The sequence below is a fragment of the Chiloscyllium punctatum genome, chromosome 50 (genome assembly GCF_047496795.1).
Source record: "Chiloscyllium punctatum isolate Juve2018m chromosome 50, sChiPun1.3, whole genome shotgun sequence".
Taxonomy (NCBI): Eukaryota; Metazoa; Chordata; class Chondrichthyes; order Orectolobiformes; family Hemiscylliidae; genus Chiloscyllium; species Chiloscyllium punctatum.
Genome location: NC_092788.1, coordinates 5,275,191 through 5,290,855, shown reverse-complemented (window position 1 = coordinate 5,290,855; position 15,665 = coordinate 5,275,191). Strand labels below are relative to the sequence as shown.

At 51.0% G+C, this 15,665-nt stretch overlaps 1 long non-coding RNA gene across 2 annotated transcripts in view; it reads left to right on the top strand.

Moving 5' to 3' along the window:
* Positions 1-1,057: 1,057 nt before the first annotated feature.
* Positions 1,058-15,665, top strand: part of LOC140470080 (uncharacterized) — a 49,783-nt gene continuing 35,175 nt past the window's right edge. For both annotated transcript variants that reach the window (XR_011956350.1, XR_011956349.1), the window contains exon 1: positions 1,058-1,154. This is a non-coding gene — a long non-coding RNA (uncharacterized lncRNA). The remainder of the gene's footprint in view (positions 1,155-15,665) is intronic.

The following is a 15,665-nucleotide window of genomic DNA, read 5'->3' as shown; positions in this document are numbered from 1 at the left end:
CGGTGTGTGGGAGCGTCGCTAGGAAAAAGGAGCGAAGAGATTTCACAATTCCTGGATACAGGTTAAAAATAACTCTAAAAAGGCCCTCCAGGCCCGGGTAAGGAGGCGGCGGTCTCTGATCAGGGAAGCGGCCCAGGGTCACGGCCGCCATTTGTTTGAGGGAAGAAGGAGCGCGGGCCTCAGGGCCGCCATCTTGCGAAGGTCAAGGAGCAGGAGGGCGGGGCTCTCGGGGTCTGTAGAACAATCAGAGGAAAGGGAAGCCCCATTGTTATTGATTAATTCCACGAACACAGCTTCACTGGGCGATCCTGCAGGAATATCCTCTCTCAGTCCTGCTGGGATGTTTCACCCCATCAGAACCAGCAGCTCTCCTCCTCTCTCAGCTCCCCTTCTGTCCTTCCTGCAGCATCTGTCCCCTGGAACATTGAGCTGCCGGTCCTGTCCCTCCCTCAGCTGTTGTTTCTGTAATACCTGTGATATCCCAGTCCCACCTGAGATTACTTCACTAAAGACAGGAATGTACCCGATGGATTTTTCTTAACATCAGCAATTGTTTAATACTCATTTACACGTTTTTAATTACATTGTTTTTGAAGCATTTACTTCACATTCAATCATTTGCAATGGTGGGATTTGAACCTATGTCCAGAGAACACTTGCTGAGTTTCTGGATAAATTGTCACACAATAATGCCTCTAGGCCATCACTTCGCCTGCTCACAGTTTGTATATCCCAGTGCAACATGAATTAAAACTCTTTTTTCCAGCACAATTGTTTGACCCGGCATTCTGATGATGTGACTCAGTAACTTTCCATGTGGTATCCCTCACTGTGTGGGTCTAATTGCTGCCTCTGTCAGCGTCTCTCACTCTTGAAGCTACTCCAGATCATGAGCCAACAGAATTCTCCACTCCAGAGAGATGAGGCAACACAGGTCAGGATTTTCCAGATCTCTGTGGGCTCAGTGCCATTCTATATGTGTAACCCTCAAAGCATTCGTCTAATTGCCCATTCTGCCTATTTCTGTGTCCTCTACAGGTAATCATGAAATTCCAGACTCAATAGACTTGCCAACTGCTGGTTGGGATGATGGTTGGTCAGCCAGAAAGACAAAGTCAGGGAGGTCGGGAGTCTTCAATAAATCCTGCTGCCAGGTAAGATCATTCCAGTGCACAGAGCAGAAAGTAATCATCAGCACGCCTGCTGCAAGTTTTGTTGCAATGAGACAGCATCGGGAGTTCCCAGTTATCAGTCCAGGCTTGTGCTTTCTTAGGGAGCATCAGAACAACTGAGGGGAAAGCAGGCCTCCCACGAGAGGGTGGTAATGCAGCCTGGGATCTTTCTGTTCCCTATTCCCTCTCCAACATTATATCTATGGCTTGTATTGAGGACCAGTGTCTTCAATCATTCTAACTCCTATAACAGTTCCTATCTCTGTCATCTCCTCCCCTCTCACCAATTATTTCACATATTTGAAACCTCCAGTCCAGATGACCATCTGTATCGCTGTAACTTGCTTCAGTCTCTACAACATGCCTTGTCTCGATAGTCTCCTCCTCCAATAACTGGAGACATCGGGTCTGTTTCTGTGCTGCATGACTCTTCGGCCGAGGTTTCCTGAATGGAATGAGTCGGAATTGCCTGTGTTTGGCTCATATCCCTTCAAACCTTCTCCTCTCCATGTACCTGCCTGAGTGTCTTTTCCATGTTGTAATTGTACTTGTTTTTACCATTTCCTCTGGCAGTCCATTCCGTCTATGCACCATCCTCTGTGGATAATGTTGCCCCTCAGCTCCCTCTTTAAATCCTTGCTGTCTCACGTCACGTTTATGCCTCTATCTTTGGACTCACCTACCCTTGGCAATTCACCTTACTTAGACCATACATGGTTTCATAAACTTGGATAAGGTCACCCCGTGGCCTCCTCTGCCCAGGAAAAATATTGACGACAGAGTTACCAATATCTCCAACTCATGTACTCAATGCTCTCACCAATGCTCTCACAAGTGTGCCAATTGCCGCTTTCAACACCCTGTCGCCCTGTGATGCCAGTCAAAGGAACAATGTAACTGCACCCCTTGGTCTCTCTCTTTTCTACAACACTGTTCAGGGCCCAACCATTACCCATGTTAGTACTCCTTGGTTTGTCTGAACTAAATCCAACAACTGAATTAAACTCCATCTTTCATTCCTTGGCCCCTTCGTCTATCATTTTGGTCACATCTTGAGCAAACTCCAGTCAAGATTGTGGGACATGTTTTCCCACGCACAAAGCCATGCTGGCTGTCAGTAATCAGGCCTTATCTTTCCAAATGCATGTAAGGCCTACCTCTCAGAATGACCTCCAACAACTGACCCACCCTGATGTCTCGCTCATCAGTCTGTAGTTCCCTGGCTTTCTCTTGCAGCCTTTCTTAATTAATGACACAACATTATAATCATAGTTGGAGGCATACCGCACTCCGCACTGTTCAGTTAACGCTAACCATACTCTAAAACAGAGCTCATCTCGCCTGCCTGTTTCTGGATCATATCCCTTCCAACTGTTCCTATTCCTGTACTAATCTAAATGTCTGTTAAACATTGTAATTGTCCCCAGGTTCTTGGGAAGTTCATTTCACACACAACCCACCCTCTGTGTAACAATGTGCCTCTCAAGTCTTTTTTTTTAAATGTCTCTCCTCTAAACTTAAAAATGTATTGCCTTGTCTTGAAACTCCCCTGTCCATGGGAAAATACAACTCCCATTAACTCTATCTATCCCCCTCATGATTTTATAAACTTCTATGAGGTCATCTGTCAACATTCAGGTTTCAGTTAAAAATATCAACCTATTCAGCCTTTCTTTATACTGAAGCCTTTCGTACCCAGCCACATCCCAGTAAATCTCCTCCCAACCCTTTCCAACTTAATAATATCCTTCCTATAACTGGGCGACCAGAACTGGACACAGTATTCCAGAAGAGGACTCACCAATGGCCTGTATAATCTCAAAGAGACTTCCCAACTCCTATATCCAAAGGACTGAGCAATGAAAGCAAGTGAGGCAAGCACCTTTTTTTAAACTATCCTGTCTCTCCATGTTACAAACTTCAAAGAATTATGTAGCTGAACCCTGAGGTCCCTCTGTTCTACAACACTGCTGAAGGTCTTGCCATTAATTGTATAAGCCCTACCCGGGTTTGTTGTACAAAATGCATTACCTCGCAGTTATTCAGATTGAACTCCATCGACAGTTTTTCAGCCATTCACACCTTTCATCAGGATCCCTTTGTAATCCCAGAAAACCTTCTTCACTGTCCACAATGCCACCCTCCAGTCTAACAGCCTATCACACATAGCTCTCTATGATACAAATATCTCTGTTAGGGGCCCTACAATTTCTTCACCAGCTTCCCACAATGTCCTGAGATCCATTTGATCAGGTCCTGGGGATTTCTCTACCTTTGTGTTTTAAAAACTCCAGCACCTCCTTTTCTATAATGTGGACTCATTTCAAGACGTTGAGTCATAGAGATGTACAGCACGGAAACAGGCCCTTCGGAACAACTCCTGCATGACGTTTCTCGTCACATTTGCCACAATTTTGCCAATATCCCTCTAAACCCTTGCTATTCATACACCCATCTACATGCCATTTAAATGTATTTCTATCAGCCTCCACTATTTGCTCTGGCAGCTTATTCCATCCACTCTGCGGGAGCCAGTTATTCTTGAGGTTCCTTTGAAAAGTTTCCCTCGCCTGGGGAAATGACCTTGTCTATTGACCCTGTCGATGCCCACCATGATTTTAAACACCTTTTATCGGTTAAATCCTCAACCTCCCATGTTCAACTGAAAACAGCCCCAGCCTATTCAGGCTTTTCCCTGAAGCACAAACCCTCCAACCCTGGCAACATCTTTGGTCATTTCTTCTGAACCCTTTCATGTCCCACGACATCCTTTCGATGGCATTGAGACCAGAATTGCACACAGTATTCCAATAGTGGTCAGGACCAACACTGTTTAGTTGCCTGAGCGCCCCAGTCTTTATCCACAGTAAGTTCAAAAGTGAAATATTTGTTTTGGATCTTGCAGTTTCACACATTGTTGCCTTCATTGATTATTAAGGAGACCGGGTTTGTCCCGAGCTCTTCTTTTGCTCTTAATACACTTGTAAAGTCTCTTTGGATTCTCCTTAACTTTCTCTGCCAACGCTATCTCGTGTCCCCTTTTTACATTCCTGATTTCTATCCTAAGTGTATTTCTACAGCCCCGATGCTCCTGAAGGGATTCCCTTGAGCCAGCCAGTTATATCTGACATGTGACCCCCTTTTTCTTGACCACAGCCTCAACTCAGCCAGTGTTTCCTAATTCAGTCAGCATTCAGCTGCACACTAACAGGAACACACTGGCGCTGAACGCTCCTTTTATCTCTATTTTAAAATATTCCTACTTGCCAGATTTCCCTTTATCTGCAAATACTCTCCCCTGATCTACTTTAAAAATTCCTGTCTAATACTATCTTGCTCCATTGAATAACTTTAACTTGTGGACCAGGCCTGTCCTTTTCCAGCGCTATTTTCAAACTAATACAATTGTGGTAACTTTCCAAAGTGCTCCCCCACTAACACCTCAGTCCCGTTCCCTACCTTGGGGAGGTCAGGTTTGGCCCCATTCTCCAGTTGGGCCACTTACATAATGACTGGGAGTTTTCGGAACACACTTAACAAATTCCTTCTAACCAAATGTTTAACTTAGTAACAATCCCAGTCCAGGTTTGGAACGGTTAAGATCCCCTATCATTACAACCCTATTATTCTAAGAGATATCTGAAATCTCCTGACATATTTGCTCCTTCATCTCCCATTGCCTATCGCTGTAGTCTGACCGTAGAAAACTAATGACCAATTTTTATTTCTCAGTTCCACTAATATCGTTTAACTGGGCGATCCTACATGAATCCTCCCTTGAGGTACTGCTGGGATGTTTCCCCCCAATCAAACCCACCAGCTCTCCTCCTGTTTTGCCTCCTGTTCTCTCCTTCCTGTAGCATCTGTCTCCGGAACATTGAGCTGCTGCTCCTGTTGCTCCCTCAGCTGTGTTTCTGTAATATCTATGGGATCCCAATCCCATGTTCCCATCCATGCTCTGGGTTCATCTGCCTTATCTGTCTGGCCCTTTGTATTGAAATAACTGCAGTTTAATCCACCACTTTTCCATAATTGTCTGCTATGTTCTTGCCTGCCTTGTCCACTTATATTCCTCTGTTGAACCTTTGTACCAGCCTCAACTTTCTTTCTGGCCTTATGACTCTTTGGGGTCACACAGCCCTGCCAGACAATTTTAAATCCTCTCGAGCAGCTCCAGCAACGTTCCCCACCAGGATGTGGGTCCCCCTCCTGCTCCCAGTTCAGGTGTATTCCCCACCCTGTCTACCTGTGCTGACACCTTCAGACATCCAGGGACTTGCCCACCAAGGTCCCTGTGTCCCTCAGTTCTCCAGGAGGACCGACCATTCATGATGTATATCATTCATTTATTAGACTTCCCACAGTGCATTACCTCACAGTGACCAGAAGTAAACTCTGTCTGCCATTACTCTGCTCAGTTTATCATCTGATCGATATCAGACTGCAGCCTGAGTCCATCCCCCTCACTGTGGACAACACCCTCACCTTTCATGTTATCGGCAAACCTACTAATGTTACCGTCTGCTTTCACATCTGAGTGATTAATGTCCATAATGAACAGCAATGGCTCCTGCACAGATCCCTGTGGTACATCCGCTGGGCAAAAGCTTTCAGTCACAAAACCAACCCTCCACCACGTGTGGAGCCAATTTACCAACTGACCTTGGATCCCATGGGATCTTCCCTTTTGGACCAGCGTTCCGTCTGGGACCTTGTCAAAGACCTTAATGAACTCCATATAAACCACATCATCTGCACGGCCCTCATCAATATCAGAGGACAGTCGTCTAGCAAATCCATACAGACAATCCCTAATGAAATTGCGGGGGGAATCCGTTTTTGGTGGATACATTCTTCCTCTTTTTGCAGTTCTGTGTACTGCAGTGTGTTGTGGCCCTTTTGAACAGTGTCTTGATGCAACTTCTTTTGTGTGTGTTGAGGTGGTTGCTTTCATAGATCAGGACTTGGTCTGTGTGTGTTGCTTTCCTGTATACCTTTGTGGTGAATTCTCCATTCGGTGTTCTCTGTACCGTCACGTCAAGGAATGGGAGTTGGTTGCCCTTTTCTTTCTCTCTTGTGAATCGGATTGCGGTGAGTGTGGCGTTGATGATCCGGTGTGTGTTCTCTATTTCTGTGTTTTTAATGATTACAAAGGTGTCCTCCACATATCTGACCCCGAGTTTGGGTTGAATTTGCAGTAAGACTGTTTGTTCTAATCTTTGCATTACCGCTTCTGCTATGAGTCCAGAGATGGGTGAGCCCATGGGTGTGCCGTTGATTTGTTCATATATTTGGTTGTTGAATGTGAAGTGTGTTGTGAGGCCCAGGTCCAGTAGTTTGAGTATGCCGTCTTTGTTGATAGGTTCCCCGTCTTGTTGTCTGTTCTGTATGTCCAGCAGGTTGGCTATTGTTTCTCTGGCTAGGGTTTTGTCGATAGAGGTGAACAGTGCCATTACATCAAATGAGACCATAGTTTCTACCTTGTCTATGTGTATATTTCTGATGATGTCCAAGAATTCCTGTGTTGATTGTACAGAGTGTCTGGATCCGCTGATCAGGTGTTTCAGTTTCTGCTGTAGTTCTTTAGCCAGTTTGTGTGATGGTGTCCCTGGTAGTGATACTATGGGTCTGAGTGGGATGTCTGGTTTGTGAACTTTAGGTAGTCCATAGAATTTGGGGGTGTTGTTGGTTTCAGCTTTCATTCCCTGTCGGTCAAACCTGGTTATCTGTCCGTTTTTTATTGTAGGTTTCTCAGTGTGTTGTTTATCCTATTGGTGAGCTGCGGGGTGGGGTCAAACTCCACGCAATTTCATCCACAGATGCCTCAGGGAAAGACAACGGAATGAAGACATGCCACGACCCAAAGGACTAGCCACACTACCATACATCAGGAACATTTCCGAACTGACAGCCAGACTACTGCGACCACGAGGACTCATAACAGCACACAAACCAACAGCCATTCTCAGACAACAACTCACCAGGACGATGGACCTGACACCCACCATGAGCAAAACCAATGTAGTGTACAAAATCCCATGCAAGGACTGCACAAAACACTACATAGGACAAACAGGAAGACAGCTAACGATCCGCACCCATGAACACCAAACTGGCCACGAAACGACACGACCAGCTATCCTTAGTAGCCACACATGCAGATGACAAGCAACGTGAGTTCGACTGGGACAACACTACTATTATAGAACAAGCCAAACAGAGAACATCCAGGGAATTCCTCGAGGCATGGCACTCATCCACAGATTCAATCTATAAGCACATCGACCTGGACCCAATATACTGGCCACTGCAGCGGACAGCTGGATATGACAACCGCAAGTGGCAGATACAAATCACTATAAATCCCGGAGGAAAGATCACAGAAGCGCTTCACAGGAGGCTCCCAAGCTCTGAGGATGTCACCTAGACAGGGGACGAAACGTCTGTAACACAAATTCCCAACTCGGCAAACAGAACCACAACAACGAGCACCCGTGCTACAAATCTTCTCCCAAACTTTGAAGCCCTTTAGACTCTACTAAGCTCAGTCATGAACAAGCCACCATCTCTCTATTTCCTTTGCCTTGTTCAGTGTCTGCAACTTTCGCTGTATCTTCCAGTAAAGTTCTTTAGATACTGCAGGTCTGCCTAGCTCCCCAGATAACCTGTTTCATCCCCTACAGCTCCCTCAATCACTGTAACACCCTCTGCTCTGTCTAATCCTCCCCTTTCCCACTGTCTTCCAGGCACAACGGCGATCCTGTAAGAGAGCAGTGTGGAATGGGATGTTATAAATCTCAGCTGAGGCTTGAGGCCTACCATTACCTGGGAATCACAAGGGGAGAGAAGCTGAGAGAGAGCAGCACAAAGTGGGAGAATATAAATCAGCAGCGAGGGTCAAGGCCGACTGGGACTTGGCGTTGGATATAAAGCAGAGCAGTAGGCTCGAAATCAGCACTGAGTCACAGAGGGAGTGACCGTGTGAGGGAGCAACTTGGAGCAGGAGCTTGAGGATGACTCACACCTGGGAGAATATAAATCAGCCCTGAGGATCGAGGCCTAGTTGTACCTGGGAGTCACAGAGACGGTGACACTGTGAGGGCGCAGACTGGAGAGAGAGCTGGATAATTACATGTCCGAGGAGACACATCACTGTGTGTGCACGTGTCCCTCCATTGTTCTGTGTTTGTGTGTGTATGCGTGCGTATCCCCTTCCCTCGCTGTGTGTGTGTAACTCTCCTCACTTGTGTGTTTGTACCTCCCTTGCTGTGTGTGAGCATGTCCCTCCTTCACTATGTGTGTGAGCATATCCCTCCCTCACTGTGTGTGTGCATGTCCCTCCCTCGCTCTGTTTTTGTTTGTGTGTGCGTATGTCTGTGTGTCACCATCCCTCACTTTGTGTGTGTGTGTCCCCTCTCGCTTTCTGAGCAATGTCCCACCCTCGCTGTGTCTGCGTGTCTCAACCTTCTTGTGTGTGTGCGTGTCCAACCCTCGCTGTGTGTGTGTGCGTGTGCCCCTCTTGCAGTGTGTGAGGGTGTCCTCTCCTCGCTCTGTATGTGTGTGTATGCATATCACTCACTCACTGTGTGTCTGTGTGTCCGTCCCTCGGTGTGTGTGTGTGTGTGTGTGTGTGTGTGTGTGTGTGTGTGTGTGTGTGTGTGTGTGTGTGTGTGTGTGTGCGTGTGTGTGTGCGTGCGCGCGCGTCCCTCTCTCACTGTGTGCGCGTCGCACTTGCTTTGTGTGTGTGTCCCTCCCTCGCTGTGTGTGTCCCTCCCTCGCTGTGTGTGTCTGTGTCCCTCCCTCGCTGTGTGTGTGTGTGTGTGTGTGTCCCTCATCGCTGTGTGTGTGTGTCTGCGTGTCCCTCCTTCACTTTGCGTGTGTGTGTCCCTGTCCCTCACTGTGTGTGTCCCTCCCTCGCCGTGTGTCTGCATGTATCCCCCTCACTGTGTGTATGTGTGTGTCCCTCCATCGCTTTGCATGTGTGTGCACCCTCTCAATTTGTGTGCACATGCCCTACCCCTTGCGGTGTGTGTGCTTGTCCCTCCTTCACTGTGTGTCCCTCTCTCGCTATGTGTGTGCGTGTCGCTTCCTCGCTGTGTGTGTGTGTCCCTCCCAAGCTGTGTGTGTCCATGCTCCCTCCCTCGCTGCGTGTCTCAGCGTGTCCCTCCCTTGCTCTGTGTGTGTGTGTCCCTCCCTCACTCTGCGTGTGTGTGTTCCTCCCTCGCTGTGTGTGTGCGTGTCCCTCCCTTGCTCTGTGTGTGTGTGTGTGTGTGTGTCCCTCCTCACTGTGTGTATGTGTGTGTGTGTCCCTCTTGCTGTGCGAGTGTGTGCTTGGCCCTCCCTCGTTGTGTGAGCATGTGTCTCCCCCCTCGCTGTCTGGGCGTGTGTCCCTCTCTTGCTGTGTGTGTGTGTCTGTGTGTGTCTGTGTGTGTGTGTGTGTGTGTCACTCTCTCGCTGTGTCTGTCTGTGTTTGTGTGCTTTCTCATGCATGTGTCGCTCCCTCGCTCTGTGTGTGTGTGTCCCTCCCTCGCCGTGTGTCTGCATGTATACACCTCGCTCTGTGTGTGTGTGTGTGTGTGTGTGTGTGTGTGTGTGTATTTGTGCGTGTCCCTCCTTTGCTTTGCGTGTGTGTGCCCCCTCTCAATTTGTGTGCACATGCCCTCCCCCTCGTGGTGTGTGTGCTTGTCCCTCCTTCGCTGTGTGTCCCTCCCTCGCTGTGTGTGTGCGTGTCGCTCCCTCTGTGTGTGTGTGTGTGTGTGTGTGTGTGTGTGTCTCCCACGCTGTGTGTGTCCATGCTCCCTCCCTCGCTGCGTGTATCAGCGTGTCCCTCCCTCGCTCTGTGTGTGTCCCTCCCTCACTGTGTGTGTGTGTCCCTCGCTCTCTGTGTATGTGCGTGGGCATGTCCTTCCCTCGCTGTGTCTGTGTGTGTCCCTTCACTGCGTGTCCCTCCCTCGCTGTGTTTGTGTGTGTGTGTGTGTGTGTGTGTGTGTCCCTTCCTCGCTGTGCGTGTGTGTGTGTTCTCCCTCACCTTGTGTGTACGTCCCCCTTGCTGTATGTGCGTGTTCCTCCTCACTGTGTGTGTGTGTGTGTGTGTGTGTGTGTGTGTATCCCTCCTCACTGTGTGTGTGTGTGTGTGTGTATCCCTCCTCACTGTGTGTGTGTGTGTGTGTGTGTGTCCCTCCTCAGTGTGTGTGTGTGTGTGTTTCCCTTCCTCGCTGTGCGTGTGTGTGTGTTCTCCCTCACCTTGTGTGTACGTTCCCCTTGCTGTATGTGCGTGTCCCTCCTCACTGTGTGTGTGTGTGTGTGTCTGTCCCTCCCTTGCTGTGTATGCGTGAGTTACTCCCTTGCTCTGTGTGTGTCTCCCTCTTGCTCTGCATGTGTGTGTGTGGCACTCCCTCACTGTGTGTGCATGAGTCTCCTCCTCACTGTGTGTGTGCATGACCCTCTCTTGCTCTGTGTATGTGTGTGTGTGTGTGTGTCCATGTCCCTCACTGGCTGTGTGTGTGCGTGCCCCTCTCTCGCTGTGTGTCTGTGTTTGTGTGCTTGAGCATGAGCGTGTCCATCCCTCTCTGTGTGTGCGTGTCCCCTCTTGTTGTGAGTATGTGTGACCCTTTTACAGTGTATGTGAGTGTCCTTCCCTCGCTGCGTGTGTGTGTGTGTGTGTGTGTGTGTGTGCCCCTTCCTTGCTGTGTGTCTATGCGTGTGCCCCTTCCTTGCTGTGTGTCTATGCGCGTGTCCCTCCCTTGCTTTGTGCATGTGTGTGTGTGCCTCTTGCTGTGTGTGCGTGTGTCACTTCCTCGCTTTGAGTGTGTATCCCTCCCTTGTTCTTTGTGCATATCCCCACCATTGTGTGTCCGCATCGCCCCTCGCTGTGTGAGTGCCTGTCCCCCCTTGCTGTGTGTGCGTGTGTCCCGTCTCGCTGTGTGTATGTGCCCCCTCTCAATTTCTGTGCACATGCCATCCCCCTCACCGTATGTCTGCTTGTCCCTCCTTCCCTGTGTGTGCGCGTGTCCCTCCCTTGCTGTTTATGTGCGTGTCCGTCTCTCGCTCTGTGTGTTGGTGTATATCCCTCCCTCGCTGTGTGTGTGCATGTCCTTCCCTCGCTGTGTGTGCATGTCCTCCCTCGCTGTGTGTGTGCATGTCCTTCCCTCCGTCTGTGTGTGTGTGTCCCACTCTCACTGTGTGTGTCCCCCTCTTGCTGTGAGTATGTGTGTCCCTTTTGCAGTGTATGTGAGTGTCTCTCCCTCGGTGTGTGTGTGTGTGTGTGTATGCATGCGTGTCAATTCCTCACTGTGCCTGTGCGTCACTCACATGCTGTGTGAGTTTGTGTGTGTGTGTGTGTGTGTGTGTGTGTGTGTGTGTGTCCCTCCCTTGCTCTTTGTGTATATTCCCCTCGCTGTGTGAGTGCATGTCCCCCCTTGCTCTGTGTGATTGTGTCCCTCACTCGCCGTGTCAGTGCCTGTCCCACTCTCTGTGTGTGCGTGTCCCCTCACTTTCTGTGCACATTTCCTCCCCCCTCGCCGTGTGTGTGCTTGTCCCTCCTTCCCTGTGTGTGTGTCCCTCCCTCGCTGCATGTCTCAGCACGTCTCTCTCTCGCTGTGTGTGTGTGTATCTCTTCCTCGCTGTGTGTGTGTGTACGTGTAACATCCTCACAGTATGTGTTCTTGTGTCACCCCTTCACTGCGTGTCCCTCACTCGCTGTGTGTGCGCGTGTCTCTCCCTCGCTATGTGTGTATGTGCGTGTCCCTCCCTCTGTGTGTGTGTGTGTGTGTGTGACCCTCCCTTGCTGTGTGTGCATATCCCTCCCTGGTTGTGTCTGTGCGTCCGTGTCCCTCTCTTGTTCTGTGTGTGTGTGTATGTGTACCTCTTGCTGTGCGTGTGTGTGCATGTGTCTCCCCCTCGCTGTGTTTGCGAGTGTCCCTCTCTTGCTCTGTGTGTGTCTGTGTTTGTGTGTCCCTGCCTCACTGTGTGTCTGCGTGTATCCCCCTCTCACTGTGTGTGTTTGCATGTCACTCCTTCACATTGCGTGTGTGTGTGTCCCCGTCCCTCGCTCTGTGTGTGTCCCTCACTCTCTCTCTGTGTATGTGCGCATGCATGTCTTTCCCTCACTGTGCCTGTGTGTGTGTCCCTTCGCTGAGTGTCCCTCCCTCACTGTGTGTGTACGTCCTCCCTCACTCTGTGCGTGTGTGTGTGTCCCTCTCTCGCTCTGTGTATGTGCCTGTCCCTCCCTCACTGTGTATGTATGACTTTCCACGCATGCTCTGTGTGTGTGTGTGTGTGTGTGTGTGTGTGTGTGTGTGTCCCTCTTGCTGTGCGAGTGTGTGCTTGGCCCTCCCTCGTTGAGTGAGCATGTGTCTCCCCCCTCGCTGTGTGTGTGCGTGTCCCTTTCTTGCTGTGAGTGTGTGTCCCTCACTTGCTCTGTGTGTGTGCGTGTCCTTCCCTGCCTCACTGTGTGTGTGTTTGTGTGTGTGTGTCACTCTCTCACTGTATGTGTACGTTTCACTCCCTCGCTGTTTGTGTGTCCCTCGCTCGCTGTGTGTGTGAGTGTGTGTGTGTCCCTCCCTCGCTCTGTGTGTGTGTGTGTGTGTGTGTGTGTGTGTGTGTGTGTGTGTGTGTGTCCCTCCCTCGCTGTGTATGTGTGTGTGTGTCCCCATTGCTGTGTATCTGCGTGTCCCTCCCTCGCTGTGTATGTGTGACTTTTCCCCCTTGCTCTGTGTGTGTTTGTGTGTATGTGTGTCCCTCCCTTGCTCTTTGTGTATATTAGATTACTTACAGTGTGGAAACAGGCCCTTCGGCCCAACAATTCCACACCGCCCCGCCGAAGCGCAACCCACCCATACCCCTGACCTAATACTACGGGCAATTTAGCCTGGCCAATTCACCTAACCTGCACATCTTTGGACTGTGGGAGTGCATGTCCCCCCTTGCTGTGTGTGCCTGTGTCCCTCCCTCGCCGTGTCAGTGTGTGTCCCCTCTCACTGTGTGTGCGTGCCCCCTCTCACTTTCTGTGCACATTTCCTCCCCCTCGTCATGTGTGTGCTTGTTCCTCCTTCCGTGTGTGTGTGTCTCCCTCGCTGTGTATGTGTATGTCTGTCCCTCGCTGTGTGTGCCTGTCCCTCCCACACTGTTTGTGCATGTCCTTCCCTCCCTAGCTCTGTGTGTGTGTGTTTGTGTGTGTCCCTCCCTCGCTGTGTGTGCATGTCCCTCCCTGGATGTGTGTGTGTGTGTATGTGTGACTTTCCCCCCTTGCTCTGTGTATGTGTGTGTGTGTCCCTCTTGCTGTGTGTGTGTCCCACCCTTGCTCTTTGTGTATATCCCCCTCACTGTATGTGCGCATCTCCCCTCGGTGTGTGAGTGCATGTCCCCCCTCGCTGTGTGTGCGCGTATCCCTCCCTCGCTGTGCCTGTGCATATCCCCAGTCGCTGTGTGCGCGTGCACCCTCTCAATTTCTGTGCACTTGCCCTCCCCCTCGCCGTGTGTCTACTTGTCCCTTCTTCCCTGTGTGTGGGTGTCCCTCCCTCGCCGTGTGTGTGTCCCTTCCTTGCTGTGTGTGTGTACGTGTCATATCCTCACTATATGTGTTTGTGTGTCCCCCCCTTCATTGCGTGTCCCTCCCTCGCTGTGTGTGTGTGTGTGTGTGTGTGTGTGTGTGTGTGTGTGTGTGTGTGTAAGTGTGTCTCCTCCCATGCTGTGAGTGTGCGTGTCCCCCTTGCTGTTGTGTGTGTGTGCGTGTCCCTCCCTCGCTGTGTATGTGTGAGATCCCCCCCTTTGCTGTGTGTGTGTGTGTGTGTGTTTGTCCCTCTTGCTGTGCATGGCCCTCCGTCGCTGTGTGCATGTGTCTCCCCCTCGCTGTGTGTGTGTGTGTCCCTCTCTTGCTCTGTGTGTGTGTGTGTTTGTGTGTGACCCTCCCTCGCTGTGTGTGCATGCCTCTCCCTGGCTGTGTGTGTGCGTGTCCCTCTCTTGCTCTGTGTGTGTGTGTGTGTCCCTCTAGATGTGCACGCGTGTGTGTGGCCTTCCCTCTTGTGTGTGCATGTGTCTCCCCCTCGCTGTGTTTGTGAGTGTCCCTCTCTTGCTCTGTTTGTGTGTGTGTGTGTGTGTGTGTATGTGTGGACCTCCCTCGCTGTGTGTGCATGTGTCTCACCCTCGCTGTGTGTGCATGCGTGTCCCTCCCTCGCTGTGCGTGTGCCTCCCCCCTCGCTGGTGTGTTTGCGAGTGTTCCTCTCTTGCTCTGTGTGTGCGTGTTTCTGTGCGCGAGTTCCTCCCTCGCTGCATGTGTCTGTGTTTCTGTGCTTGCACATGTCCCTCCCTCACTGTGTGTGTGCCCCCCACTTGCTGTGAGAATGTGTGTCCCTCTAGGAGTGTATGTGCGTATCCCACCCTCGCTTTGTGTGTGTGTGTCCCTCTTGCTCTGTGTGCGTGTGTCACTCCCTCACTCTTTGTTTGTGTGTGTTTGTGTGTGTATGTGTCCCTCCATTGCTCTTTGTGTATATCCCCTCATTGTGTGTGCGCATCCCCCCTCGCTGTGTGTGAGTGTCCCTCCCTCGCTGTGTGTGTGCGTGCCCCCTCTCAATTTCTGTCCACATGCCCTCCCCCTCGACATGTGTGAGCTTGTCCCTCCTTCACGGTGTGTGCGTGTCCCTCCTTGCAGTGTATGTGCGTGTCCCTCCCTCGCTGTGTGTCTGCGTGTCCCTCCCTCGCTGTGTGTCTGCGTGTCCCTCCCTCGCTGTGTGTCTGCGTGTCCCTCCCTCGCTGTGTGTCTGCGTGTCCCTCCCTCGCTGTGTGTCTGCGTGTCCCTCCCTCGCTGTGTGTCTGCGTGTCCATCCCTCGCTGTGTGTCTGCGTGTCCCTCCCTCGCTGTGTGTCTGCGTGTCCCTCCCTCGCTGTGTGTCTGCGTGTCCCTCCCTCGCTGTGTGTCTGCGTGTCCCTCCCTCGCTGTGTGTCTGCGTGTCCCTCCCTCGCTGTGTGTCTGCGTGTCCCTCCCTCGCTGTGTGTCTGCGTGTCCCTCCCTCGCTGTGTGTCTGCGTGTCCCTCCCTCGCTGTGTGTCTGCGTGTCCCTCCCTCGCTGTGTGTCTGCGTGTCCCTCCCTCGCTGTGTGTCTGCGTGTCCCTCCCTCGCTGTGTGTCTGCGTGTCCCTCCCTCGCTGTGTGTCTGCGTGTCCCTCCCTCGCTGTGTGTCTGCGTGTCCCTCCCTCGCTGTGTGTTTCAGCGTGTCGCTCCCTCGCTGCGTGTCTCAGCGTGTCCCTCCCTCGCTGTGTGTGCATGTCCTTCCCTCTCTGTCTGTGTATCTGTGTGTGTTTCCCTTCACTGCGTGTCTGTGCGTGTCCCTCCCTCGCTGTGTGTGAGTGTGTGTGTGTATCTCCCTCGCTGTGTGCGTGTCCCTCCCTCACTGTCTGTGAGTGTGTGTGTGTGTGTCCCTTCGCTGCATGTCTGTGTGTGTCCCTCACTTGCTGTGTGTGTGCGTGTCTCTTTCCTGCTGTGTGTGTGCATGTCCCTCC